This window comes from Carassius auratus, unplaced genomic scaffold, assembly GCF_003368295.1.
Source record: "Carassius auratus strain Wakin unplaced genomic scaffold, ASM336829v1 scaf_tig00217397, whole genome shotgun sequence".
Taxonomy (NCBI): domain Eukaryota; kingdom Metazoa; phylum Chordata; class Actinopteri; order Cypriniformes; family Cyprinidae; genus Carassius; species Carassius auratus.
In genome coordinates, this window is record NW_020529047.1 from 1 (window position 1) to 12,846 (window position 12,846).

The 12,846-nt window shown below is 48.1% G+C and overlaps 4 non-coding genes across 4 annotated transcripts; all 4 read right to left on the bottom strand.

The window, feature by feature from the left end:
* Window positions 1-6,940: 6,940 nt before the first annotated feature.
* LOC113100879 (U1 spliceosomal RNA) lies at window positions 6,941-7,104 on the bottom strand. Its single transcript, XR_003289811.1, has one exon. It is a non-coding gene; the product is annotated as a U1 spliceosomal RNA (small nuclear RNA).
* Window positions 7,105-7,478: 374 nt separating this feature from the next.
* On the bottom strand, window positions 7,479-7,669 carry LOC113100888 (U2 spliceosomal RNA). Its single transcript, XR_003289820.1, has one exon. It is a non-coding gene; the product is annotated as a U2 spliceosomal RNA (small nuclear RNA).
* A 2,643-nt stretch (window positions 7,670-10,312) lies between these two features.
* LOC113100890 (U1 spliceosomal RNA) lies at window positions 10,313-10,476 on the bottom strand. Its single transcript, XR_003289822.1, has one exon. It is a non-coding gene; the product is annotated as a U1 spliceosomal RNA (small nuclear RNA).
* A 374-nt stretch (window positions 10,477-10,850) lies between these two features.
* On the bottom strand, window positions 10,851-11,041 carry LOC113100889 (U2 spliceosomal RNA). Its single transcript, XR_003289821.1, has one exon. It is a non-coding gene; the product is annotated as a U2 spliceosomal RNA (small nuclear RNA).
* Window positions 11,042-12,846: the final 1,805 nt, after the last annotated feature.

Genomic DNA, 12,846 nt, shown 5'->3' on the forward strand with positions numbered 1-12,846 from the left:
ATTATACAATGGTTTGTTGTTGTTGTTGTTTTTTGTTGTTGTTGTGTTTAATGCACAGGATAATTTTTAAATTAATTAATACACAAATAAAAACATTTTGTATTGAGTGTGTTTTTTGTTGTTGTTGTGTTCTGTAGTGCTAGAGAAATAAAAAATAAAAACAGTGTTATTAAAATCAAAAGACAGGTTTAAAAACGTTCTCTTCTGTTGTGCAAAAACGGGTATGTCCTTTAAAGAAAAAAGATTAAACCATCAGCTCAGTTCCTCAAAACCAGTCCCAGAGGCCTGACCCTTCTGGGCCCAGAGGAGATCCTCTTAAACCGAGGCACCGCTGTCCCACTTCAGGTGTTTGGGGGCATCTACGGGCAGTCAGGGCTCGTGGCTATGGGGACCTTTCCCGTGTAGCTCTGACCCTCCACATCCGAATGGCGACATGCGGTGTACTCCTGCAGCCTTGATTTGGCTAGCTGGATGGTGGCGTGCAGGGACCCCTGCATGCGCTTCCCTACCAGTAGGTTTCTGGAGGTCCATATGGCGTCTTGGATGCAGAGGATGGTAAGCCATAGCTTAGGGGGTGTTTTTGCTGGCATTTGTTTTTGGCTCACCCCTCCTCTCCCCATTGGGTAGTCTGGGACCCCCCCTACTGGTAGGTACGGGAATTGCTGGGGGCCAGCTGTCGCCCACAGGTCCCTCACAGCGCTGCACTCCCATAAGGCGTGCCTCACGGTCTCGGGGGCGCCACATCCGGACCGCGGGCAGATGGGGTTCTTTGACATGCCTCGGGAGTGCATCACGGCCCTGACCGGGAGGATCTCATGGGCAACCATCCAAGCCAGGTCTCGGTGTCGGTTGTGAAGAGCTGAGTGGGACACATTCCGCCAAACGTTTTGGGCTTCACCTAGAGTGAGCCCGCGTACTGGACACACTTGTTCCCGTTCCTGCACAAGAGAGAGTATAGAGCGATGATTGGTTAAAACAGTCACACTTTCTTTTCCAAATTAAATTTCTTTAAAAAGTTCTTTATGTGTGTGTATGCTGGGGGTTGGTCAAAGGCAACTGGCATTGTCAAGTCTGTCTGTACAATATTTTGGGTTCTTAAGTAGGACCCCATCCAAAACCGGGTCATGGCTCCTGTTTTGTCTTGTTTGGATGGGGTTCGGGCATATTTTATATGTAGTGCAGTATAAAAAGCTCCTAAAAACAAGTAGGGGTCTGGCACTCCTTTTCCTCCATTTTGGGGTGCTTTCTTCATGGTTGCTCTTTTGAGTCGCTCCCACTTAGACCCCCATAAAAAATAAAACATTGCACGTTCCAGAGATACAAGAAAGAGTCTGGGGGGAAAGAAAACAGAACACAGCAATAAAAACAGGGGTAAAATCACAGCTTTTATGATTAAAACCTTTCCTTCAAATGTCAAACGTCTCAGTCCCCAGAAACCTAGTTTTTTCCGCACTTTAACCATCACGTCATGCCAATTTCCACTCCCTCCCCCGTCTCTGTCAAACTTAATACCCAGTATTTTTAACTCTGTCCTTTTAAAAGTAGTGTCCAGTCCAGCGAGCTCACTAGGTTTCCAGGGACCGTAAAACTGTGCTTGTGTTTTATCTCGGTTCAGTCTGGCTCCCGATGCTTTCCCAAACCAGTCTGTCAGGTCCATAGTCCTCTGTGTTGATAAAACGTCAGTACATAAAAGGTTGACATCATCCATATATAAAACAGTCTTTGCAGTCAGTCCTCCAGTCCCGGGTATAGTCAGTCCACTGATCCATGTATCCCTTCTCAATACCTGCGCTAGGGGTTCGATGCAAGCCACATACAGGAGAGGAGATAACGGACAGCCCTGACGGACGCCGCTGCATATATTTATCGCTTTTGAGAGATTCCCGTTAACTAGGATTTTGCTGGTTATGTCTTTATACAGCAATCCCACCCAAGCTAAGAACCTCCTGGGAAACCCCATTTTTTCCAAAACTTGAAACAAGTAGTGGTGCGAGACTCGGTCGAATGCTTTTTCAAAGTCTAAATTTAAAACTATCAGCCGAATATTTCTGTCTCTCGCATAACAGATGGCGTCTCTTATCAGTACGAGGCTGTCTGTGATCTTTCTCCCAGGGACGGCGCAGGCTTGATCCGGGTGGATCAGATCTGCTAAAACTGTTGACATTCGTGTTGTTAAAAGTTTACTAAAAAGTTTACAATCAAAGTTTAAAAGGGTTATAGGACGCCAGTTTTTTAAATCTGTCTTGTCATCTTTTTTGTGTAGTAGGGTCATTATTCCCATCCTAAAACTGTCAGGGAGCTGGTCGATCTTGTCAAAGTCATTAAAAACAGCCAGTAAGTCTTGTCTTAAAATGTCCCAAAAGGTCAAATAAAATTCAAGAGGGAGTCCATCAACTCCAGGAGTTTTCCCTTTTTTGAATTTTTGAATACTTTTGTCTATCTCAGAAATGTTAAAATCCTTTGTCAGACTGGTATTTCCATTTATTGTTTTCTCTATGCTTGTTAAAATTTCGCTCAAAATGCTGTTGTCACTTGCCTTTTCTTCATAGAGTTCTTCATAAAAGCTTTCTATTACTGATAAAATATCCTTTGTGTCTGTCATTGTTTCTCCTTCTTTATTTCTTAATTTAAATATTGCTCTACCTCCATCAATAACTTTCTTAAAAAAGTATCTGCTGCATTTCTCGCCTTCCTCTATTTCCCTTTCTTTGCTCCTGAAGAGAACACCTCTACTTTTAACCTCCGCTAATTCTGACATGTCTTTCTTAACTTCCTTAATTTCTTCGTTAAAATCAAAACCCTGGCTAAGAAGATAAAAGTAACGTTGTAGCCTCTTTTGCAGTCCCACCATTCGTCTTTTTTCTTTTAATTTTTTCTTTTTCCCTGCCCATCTAAAAAAAGTCTTGGTCTTTGCCTTTACCATCTCCCACCACTGTGCTCGTGAATCATAAAAGTCTTGTAAAGTCTGCCATTGGCTGTACTGCTCCCTGTAGTATGTTGTGATCTCTGGGTCTTCCAGCAGGGAGCAGTTCAGTTTCCATATCCCTCCACCTGTCGTCACACCTGTGGGAAAAGAAAGGGTGCAAGAAAGCATAGCGTGGTCTGAAAAGAAAACGGGCATTAGTTTAGCATCCACTGGTGTAAGGTCTCGCGTAAAGATATAGTCTATACGGGAGGCTTTAGTGCCATCACCACTAAACCAGGTGAATCCTTTTTCCCCAGGATGCATGGTTCTAAAACAGTCAGTCAATTTAAAATCCTTTATAATGTTCTGTAGTAAAATTGACGTTTTATCCATTTTAAAATCCTCTCTCTCCCCTTTTCTATCATTTTTACTTAAAATGCAATTAAAATCCCCTGCTAAAATAAATGGGGTCTTTCCTAAAAGGTGGGACTGCACGTCTTCTAAAAGGTCGTTCCTTTCATTTTTATCTGTAAAAGCATACATATTTAAAATATTAAAATCATGTCCTAAGAAGGACAGATTTATTAAAAGAGCTCTCCCATCTCTCACCACTGTGCTACCCTTCACCAAGAGCTGAGGATTCTTTATTAAAATGGCTACTCCATCGGCTCTGTTAAAATTTGATCCACTCCACACAGATACATGGGGCCATTGTTCTTCCCATCTCCTATAATTGGACATAAAAGGTAAAGCACATTCTTGTAAAAGCAGGATATCGCTATTTTGGGTTTGTAAAAAGGATAAAACCATTTGAGCTCTCAACTGTGACCTCACACTTCTTACATTTAAGGTGGAGAGTGTGAGTGTCATGATAAAAACAGTTAAAAATGATAAATACAACATTTTAGAAGACATAAATAACTAAAATTTCAATTAAAAAAGATATCTGTATCTTGTGAAACCAGCTCTTCTTCTTTTCCCCTATTTGGGGAATCCGGAGATTGAAGCTGTTTCCCCCTTGAGCTAGCCTTAGGGGTTGATGTTTGGAGTTCTATTGACAAGAAAGATATTTCATTTGGGGAACTGAGTGGGAAAAGCCGGTTCAAATCCCCTGATGAGAAGGAATCTGATTGCAATCCCACTCTATCTCTTTTCTCATTCTTCTCCTCAATGGGAGATCGGGCAATCCTTTTTTTCCCTCTCAATATAACTCCTGGAAGATCATTACTTACCTCTATCTCTTGTTTCTCCTCCACTACCTTTTCCTGTTCTTGTTCACTATCCTCCTCCTTGCTCTGTTCATTTGACTCCTTTTCTTTCTCTATTAGGGATTGGTGGAGTTCCATCTCCTCATTTCCGTCTGCTCCAATAGTGTGGTTTGGCGGGAAATTTGAAGTTTGCTCCGCCCCCCCTCTCTCCTTACCTCTGTTATCCATTTTCTCTCCACCAACCCCAGGGTTTGGCGGGAGATTTGAATTTAGCTCCACCTCCTCATTGGCCTGTTGTACTCGCTCCTCAACCGCCATTTTGTCTGATTTAACTTTGTTGGCAAACGATTTGGGGCAATCTCTGTAGAGATGAGACAAGTCTCCACAAAGATTACACTTTCTGCCATTTGGACATTCTTCAAAGGAATGTCCAATTTCTCTACACTTGTTACAAAAGAGTTTCTGGCATGCTTCAACAAGATGCCCAAACTCCCCACATCGCCGGCAGAGTTTGGGCATTCCCTGGTAGTGGATGTAGCCCCTGTTTTCTCCCAGAACTATCATTTGTGGTAAATGCCTCAGACCTTGGAAGCCCTGTGGGTCTTCCCATTGCTTAATGGGGACCCTCCAGGAACAATTCCAAATACCGTCTTCATCATAAACCTTCATAGCCTGGCCCCTTACAGTGCAAAATCTACCCAGCCATGTGCAAATGTCTTCTCCATTCACAGTCTCATTGAACATTCTAACGATAACCATTTTTTGTGTGTTATCAGTTAGTTTCTCAACTTTAAACATGGAAAACTGGGTCTTGTGTGTGTCAAAGCGCTGCCAGAACTCATTTAACAGTGCTGCATTTTTAAAACTCACATCGAAGCCTTTGTTAAAAGGCAGGGTTAGAATGCAATTTAAATCAGCAGGATTAAAACCTAGAAGTTTTTGCATAAGTTTCCTCGAAAAATCCAACCTTGACATTTCCATTAACTTTCCATCTTTTTCTAAAAAAAGGAACCTAGTGCTGTGGTGCCTCCGCATGCCGGCACGAGCAGCCGACATGTTGGAGGCACCGACAGCTAAAAGGAATCAAACAAACTAAAAAATTACCACAGCAATAAAAACAACGTAAAACAGGAAATAACTTACCTTAAGACCAGTTTCTCAATAAAAAAACTCCTCCTAAAAAACAAGCACAACACAATATGAAAGACAACAAATAGTAAAAAAAGTATGCCAGATGCAATACAATATACCTCTCGGGAGGTGTAGGACGTGCTATGGTAGAGCACAACCTAAAAACCTCCAAGAGGCGATCGCAGTCTCTTCCTTTAAGCCAGACACTTGATCTTAGCCAAAAGGCCGAGAAGCGATGCTGCTAAGACGCAGCAGGGAGGAAGCCGGACACGGCGATGCCCATCTCGGCTTTGGTAAGTTTTGGGAGACCTAAAAACGCTGGGGGATGGTGGTAGCCTCCCCTGTCTACAACGTCACCGGGCCTCGTCCCGATCGGCCTGACGGAAAGTACGGCATCGCTCGTAACTCCCAAACGGTTGGTCGCAGAGCCACGTGCCTTATGTCATCGGAATCCTTGGCTCGAGCCGAACGAGACGCAGGTCTCAGATTGGCTCGTCGCTCTGACGAAATTTTCGGGTATTTTGGATTTTGTCGAAAACCTTCTTTTGCAACCTAGCGCCAGGTATTTGGCCCAGTCCCACCCAAATCAGCACAGAAAGCTTCTCTGGAGTCTGACTGTCAATAATCATCCAAAAAAAGAGGAAATTTCCATTCACCTTGGCGAGGGGACCTCAAAACGTGCTAAGGTGGCGTGTCCGAGGTGGCTCGAATGGCTATAACTCCGGGAAGGAGTGAGATCCCTTCACCCAAATCGGCACACCTGTGCAGGGGCTCAGTCCGAGGCCAGGTGAAAAGGGGCGCGGCGACAGGCCAGTAGGTGGCGCCGTAAGCTGAAAAATAGGGAAAATGTAATGTAAAAAGACAATCAAACAAAGATGAAAACACCCGAAACACTGCGGGATCGTAGTACCCTCCCCTGTCTGCAACGTCACCGGGCCTTGTCCCGATCGGCCTGACGGTGGAACTGCAGCGACGGAAAGTACGGCATCGCTCGTAACTCCCAAACGGTTGGTCGCAGAGCCACGTGCCTTATGTCATCGGAATCCTTGGCTCGAGCCGAACGAGACGCAGGTCTCAGATTGGCTCGTCGCTCTGACGAAATTTTCGGGTATTTTGGATTTTGTCGAAAACCTTCTTTTGCAACCTAGCGCCAGGTATTTGGCCCAGTCCCACCCAAATCAGCACAGAAAGCTTCTCTGGAGTCTGACTGTCAATAATCATCCAAAAAAAGAGGAAATTTCCATTCACCTTGGCGAGGGGACCTCAAAACGTGCTAAGGTGGCGTGTCCGAGGTGGCTCGAATGGCTATAACTCCGGGAAGGAGTGAGATCCCTTCACCCAAATCGGCACACCTGTGCAGGGGCTCAGTCCGAGGCCAGGTGAAAAAGGGCGCGGCGACAGGCCACTAGGTGGCGCTGTAAGCGACAACAAAATTAATACGAATCGAAAAAAAGGACAAACAAACAACATGGAGACAGATACAGCTAGGCTGCAGTCAGTCCAATCTACTTTCAAAGTAAGGTCTGCGCTATGTTCGAACTAAACTACCCACCAGGGTCTGATTTTTCAAGAGCGTAAGTGACTTTGTTTCACAGGCGCACAACACGTATCTCGCATGTGACAGAACTCCCCATTCTGAAACGGAAATAAATAAAAAACTGTAAAAACCTCTTCTGCTTTGTTTCACCAACAATTTCAGGGGAGAGCGCGAACGCAGTCCCCCACTACCATAAATTATGCAGTCGAGATTCCCGCATTTGGGGAATTCGCAGGGGTCAGCATGGCCGGAGTGCAATGGACAAGCCTCGCCCTGGGTGAACCGCCTTCTTGATCATGGTGTCTCCCCTGCCAGGTAAGTATGAAGGCCCAGGCGGTCAGCCAGAGGTCTGATTTGCATCTCTACCATCCTCACCAACGGTTAGCCCTCCGCCCCCGCTCCAGGAAAGGAAGGACGGGTGCCTTCCGTTACTGGCCTGGAAACTGCCAAGCTCATGGGCCGGTGCTTCCCAACGCCAGTTTTAGATGACTCTCTTTAAACAAACACACCTGATTCGATGCACCACCTCGTCTGTGAAAGACTTCAAGACCTCAGGTGGGTGCATCGTTAGTGGAAGAGTCCAAGACCCCAGGAGGACACATCAGAAAAAAAGTTTGCAATAAACCACAGCATCTGCAATGGCAGCTCTCATTCCTTGTTCTGCTATTCGACACAATAAATGGCAATCCCCAAAAAGGGAAAGCACACCGTTCCTGGAGACACTGCAATACCAGGCCGATGCATGGAGTGGACGGAGCAAGCCCCGGCTCCAGCTCCGTGATCTAAAAATCCATTTAATATGTAGTCCCCGGATGGGGGACGTATCAGATATTAAACTGATAAGAACAGATACTACACTTGATCTTAGCCAAAAGGCCGAGAAGCGATGCTGCTAAGACGCAGCAGGGAGGAAGCCGGACACGGCGATGCCCATCTCGGCTTTGGTAAGTTTTGGGAGACCTAAAAACGCTGGGGGATGGTGGTAGCCTCCCCTGTCTACAACGTCACCGGGCCTCGTCCCGATCGGCCTGACGGAAAGTACGGCATCGCTCGTAACTCCCAAACGGTTGGTCGCAGAGCCACGTGCCTTATGTCATCGGAATCCTTGGCTCGAGCCGAACGAGACGCAGGTCTCAGATTGGCTCGTCGCTCTGACGAAATTTTCGGGTATTTTGGATTTTGTCGAAAACCTTCTTTTGCAACCTAGCGCCAGGTATTTGGCCCAGTCCCACCCAAATCAGCACAGAAAGCTTCTCTGGAGTCTGACTGTCAATAATCATCCAAAAAAAGAGGAAATTTCCATTCACCTTGGCGAGGGGACCTCAAAACGTGCTAAGGTGGCGTGTCCGAGGTGGCTCGAATGGCTATAACTCCGGGAAGGAGTGAGATCCCTTCACCCAAATCGGCACACCTGTGCAGGGGCTCAGTCCGAGGCCAGGTGAAAAGGGGCGCGGCGACAGGCCAGTAGGTGGCGCCGTAAGCTGAAAAATAGGGAAAATGTAATGTAAAAAGACAATCAAACAAAGATGAAAACACCCGAAACACTGCGGGATCGTAGTACCCTCCCCTGTCTGCAACGTCACCGGGCCTTGTCCCGATCGGCCTGACGGTGGAACTGCAGCGACGGAAAGTACGGCATCGCTCGTAACTCCCAAACGGTTGGTCGCAGAGCCACGTGCCTTATGTCATCGGAATCCTTGGCTCGAGCCGAACGAGACGCAGGTCTCAGATTGGCTCGTCGCTCTGACGAAATTTTCGGGTATTTTGGATTTTGTCGAAAACCTTCTTTTGCAACCTAGCGCCAGGTATTTGGCCCAGTCCCACCCAAATCAGCACAGAAAGCTTCTCTGGAGTCTGACTGTCAATAATCATCCAAAAAAAGAGGAAATTTCCATTCACCTTGGCGAGGGGACCTCAAAACGTGCTAAGGTGGCGTGTCCGAGGTGGCTCGAATGGCTATAACTCCGGGAAGGAGTGAGATCCCTTCACCCAAATCGGCACACCTGTGCAGGGGCTCAGTCCGAGGCCAGGTGAAAAGGGGCGCGGCGACAGGCCAGTAGGTGGCGCCGTAAGCTGAAAAATAGGGAAAATGTAATGTAAAAAGACAATCAAACAAAGATGAAAACACCCGAAACACTGCGGGATCGTAGTACCCTCCCCTGTCTGCAACGTCACCGGGCCTTGTCCCGATCGGCCTGACGGTGGAACTGCAGCGACGGAAAGTACGGCATCGCTCGTAACTCCCAAACGGTTGGTCGCAGAGCCACGTGCCTTATGTCATCGGAATCCTTGGCTCGAGCCGAACGAGACGCAGGTCTCAGATTGGCTCGTCGCTCTGACGAAATTTTCGGGTATTTTGGATTTTGTCGAAAACCTTCTTTTGCAACCTAGCGCCAGGTATTTGGCCCAGTCCCACCCAAATCAGCACAGAAAGCTTCTCTGGAGTCTGACTGTCAATAATCATCCAAAAAAAGAGGAAATTTCCATTCACCTTGGCGAGGGGACCTCAAAACGTGCTAAGGTGGCGTGTCCGAGGTGGCTCGAATGGCTATAACTCCGGGAAGGAGTGAGATCCCTTCACCCAAATCGGCACACCTGTGCAGGGGCTCAGTCCGAGGCCAGGTGAAAAGGGGCGCGGCGACAGGCCAGTAGGTGGCGCCGTAAGCTGAAAAATAGGGAAAATGTAATGTAAAAAGACAATCAAACAAAGATGAAAACACCCGAAACACTGCGGGATCGTAGTACCCTCCCCTGTCTGCAACGTCACCGGGCCTTGTCCCGATCGGCCTGACGGTGGAACTGCAGCGACGGAAAGTACGGCATCGCTCGTAACTCCCAAACGGTTGGTCGCAGAGCCACGTGCCTTATGTCATCGGAATCCTTGGCTCGAGCCGAACGAGACGCAGGTCTCAGATTGGCTCGTCGCTCTGACGAAATTTTCGGGTATTTTGGATTTTGTCGAAAACCTTCTTTTGCAACCTAGCGCCAGGTATTTGGCCCAGTCCCACCCAAATCAGCACAGAAAGCTTCTCTGGAGTCTGACTGTCAATAATCATCCAAAAAAAGAGGAAATTTCCATTCACCTTGGCGAGGGGACCTCAAAACGTGCTAAGGTGGCGTGTCCGAGGTGGCTCGAATGGCTATAACTCCGGGAAGGAGTGAGATCCCTTCACCCAAATCGGCACACCTGTGCAGGGGCTCAGTCCGAGGCCAGGTGAAAAAGGGCGCGGCGACAGGCCACTAGGTGGCGCTGTAAGCGACAACAAAATTAATACGAATCGAAAAAAAGGACAAACAAACAACATGGAGACAGATACAGCTAGGCTGCAGTCAGTCCAATCTACTTTCAAAGTAAGGTCTGCGCTATGTTCGAACTAAACTACCCACCAGGGTCTGATTTTTCAAGAGCGTAAGTGACTTTGTTTCACAGGCGCACAACACGTATCTCGCATGTGACAGAACTCCCCATTCTGAAACGGAAATAAATAAAAAACTGTAAAAACCTCTTCTGCTTTGTTTCACCAACAATTTCAGGGGAGAGCGCGAACGCAGTCCCCCACTACCATAAATTATGCAGTCGAGATTCCCGCATTTGGGGAATTCGCAGGGGTCAGCATGGCCGGAGTGCAATGGACAAGCCTCGCCCTGGGTGAACCGCCTTCTTGATCATGGTGTCTCCCCTGCCAGGTAAGTATGAAGGCCCAGGCGGTCAGCCAGAGGTCTGATTTGCATCTCTACCATCCTCACCAACGGTTAGCCCTCCGCCCCCGCTCCAGGAAAGGAAGGACGGGTGCCTTCCGTTACTGGCCTGGAAACTGCCAAGCTCATGGGCCGGTGCTTCCCAACGCCAGTTTTAGATGACTCTCTTTAAACAAACACACCTGATTCGATGCACCACCTCGTCTGTGAAAGACTTCAAGACCTCAGGTGGGTGCATCGTTAGTGGAAGAGTCCAAGACCCCAGGAGGACACATCAGAAAAAAAGTTTGCAATAAACCACAGCATCTGCAATGGCAGCTCTCATTCCTTGTTCTGCTATTCGACACAATAAATGGCAATCCCCAAAAAGGGAAAGCACACCGTTCCTGGAGACACTGCAATACCAGGCCGATGCATGGAGTGGACGGAGCAAGCCCCGGCTCCAGCTCCGTGATCTAAAAATCCATTTAATATGTAGTCCCCGGATGGGGGACGTATCAGATATTAAACTGATAAGAACAGATACTACACTTGATCTTAGCCAAAAGGCCGAGAAGCGATGCTGCTAAGACGCAGCAGGGAGGAAGCCGGACACGGCGATGCCCATCTCGGCTTTGGTAAGTTTTGGGAGACCTAAAAACGCTGGGGGATGGTGGTAGCCTCCCCTGTCTACAACGTCACCGGGCCTCGTCCCGATCGGCCTGACGGAAAGTACGGCATCGCTCGTAACTCCCAAACGGTTGGTCGCAGAGCCACGTGCCTTATGTCATCGGAATCCTTGGCTCGAGCCGAACGAGACGCAGGTCTCAGATTGGCTCGTCGCTCTGACGAAATTTTCGGGTATTTTGGATTTTGTCGAAAACCTTCTTTTGCAACCTAGCGCCAGGTATTTGGCCCAGTCCCACCCAAATCAGCACAGAAAGCTTCTCTGGAGTCTGACTGTCAATAATCATCCAAAAAAAGAGGAAATTTCCATTCACCTTGGCGAGGGGACCTCAAAACGTGCTAAGGTGGCGTGTCCGAGGTGGCTCGAATGGCTATAACTCCGGGAAGGAGTGAGATCCCTTCACCCAAATCGGCACACCTGTGCAGGGGCTCAGTCCGAGGCCAGGTGAAAAGGGGCGCGGCGACAGGCCAGTAGGTGGCGCCGTAAGCTGAAAAATAGGGAAAATGTAATGTAAAAAGACAATCAAACAAAGATGAAAACACCCGAAACACTGCGGGATCGTAGTACCCTCCCCTGTCTGCAACGTCACCGGGCCTTGTCCCGATCGGCCTGACGGTGGAACTGCAGCGACGGAAAGTACGGCATCGCTCGTAACTCCCAAACGGTTGGTCGCAGAGCCACGTGCCTTATGTCATCGGAATCCTTGGCTCGAGCCGAACGAGACGCAGGTCTCAGATTGGCTCGTCGCTCTGACGAAATTTTCGGGTATTTTGGATTTTGTCGAAAACCTTCTTTTGCAACCTAGCGCCAGGTATTTGGCCCAGTCCCACCCAAATCAGCACAGAAAGCTTCTCTGGAGTCTGACTGTCAATAATCATCCAAAAAAAGAGGAAATTTCCATTCACCTTGGCGAGGGGACCTCAAAACGTGCTAAGGTGGCGTGTCCGAGGTGGCTCGAATGGCTATAACTCCGGGAAGGAGTGAGATCCCTTCACCCAAATCGGCACACCTGTGCAGGGGCTCAGTCCGAGGCCAGGTGAAAAGGGGCGCGGCGACAGGCCAGTAGGTGGCGCCGTAAGCTGAAAAATAGGGAAAATGTAATGTAAAAAGACAATCAAACAAAGATGAAAACACCCGAAACACTGCGGGATCGTAGTACCCTCCCCTGTCTGCAACGTCACCGGGCCTTGTCCCGATCGGCCTGACGGTGGAACTGCAGCGACGGAAAGTACGGCATCGCTCGTAACTCCCAAACGGTTGGTCGCAGAGCCACGTGCCTTATGTCATCGGAATCCTTGGCTCGAGCCGAACGAGACGCAGGTCTCAGATTGGCTCGTCGCTCTGACGAAATTTTCGGGTATTTTGGATTTTGTCGAAAACCTTCTTTTGCAACCTAGCGCCAGGTATTTGGCCCAGTCCCACCCAAATCAGCACAGAAAGCTTCTCTGGAGTCTGACTGTCAATAATCATCCAAAAAAAGAGGAAATTTCCATTCACCTTGGCGAGGGGACCTCAAAACGTGCTAAGGTGGCGTGTCCGAGGTGGCTCGAATGGCTATAACTCCGGGAAGGAGTGAGATCCCTTCACCCAAATCGGCACACCTGTGCAGGGGCTCAGTCCGAGGCCAGGTGAAAAAGGGCGCGGCGACAGGCCACTAGGTGGCGCTGTAAGCGACAACAAAATTAATACGAATCGAAAA